This window comes from Octopus bimaculoides, chromosome 14 (genome assembly GCF_001194135.2).
Source record: "Octopus bimaculoides isolate UCB-OBI-ISO-001 chromosome 14, ASM119413v2, whole genome shotgun sequence".
NCBI lineage: Eukaryota > Metazoa > Mollusca > Cephalopoda > Octopoda > Octopodidae > Octopus > Octopus bimaculoides.
The window spans coordinates 40,834,352-40,834,944 of NC_068994.1; the positions used below are offsets into that span (position 1 = coordinate 40,834,352).

The window sequence follows — 593 nt, forward strand, 5'->3', positions numbered from 1 at the left end:
GTATATATACACATATGTGTGTGTGTGTGTTTGTCCCTCCAACATTGCTTGACAACCGATGCTGGTGTGTTTACGTCCCCGTAACACTAGCGGTTCGGCAAAAGAGACCGATACAATAAGTCCTTGGGTCGATTTGCTCGACTAAAGGCGGTGCTCCAGCATGGCCACAGTCAAATGACTGAAACAAGTAAAAGAGTAAAAGAGTATATATACACATATGTGTGTGTGTGTGTTTGTGTATGTGTGTGTGTAAGTGTGCGTGTTTGTGTGTATTATCGGCATAAACCTAAAAAAAGGTTTAAGGATGGCATAAGGACTGCTATGAAGTCAATTGGAATGGCTCCAAAAGATATAGAAGTCCTCGCTTCAGATCGAGTTGGATGGCGAACAAGGGTGTGGAGTGGAGTGAAAGCATTTGAAGAGGCCAGGATGATGCAAGCAGGGATCAAGAGACATTTAAGGAAAAAGGTGAAGACTGAGAAGGTGAATGACAAGGACCTTTTTGTGTGCACAGTCTGTGACAGACCATGTCTGTCCTTGACTGGCCTCAAATCTCACCTGCGAACCCATGGAAAACAAACCTCACCCAGCTA

The 593-nt window shown here is 44.4% G+C and overlaps 1 protein-coding gene across 3 annotated transcripts in view; it reads right to left on the reverse strand.

Moving 5' to 3' along the window:
* Positions 1–593, reverse strand: part of LOC106872390 (putative protocadherin beta-18) — a 235,864-nt gene that overhangs the window by 139,783 nt on the left and 95,488 nt on the right. The window lies entirely within an intron of this gene.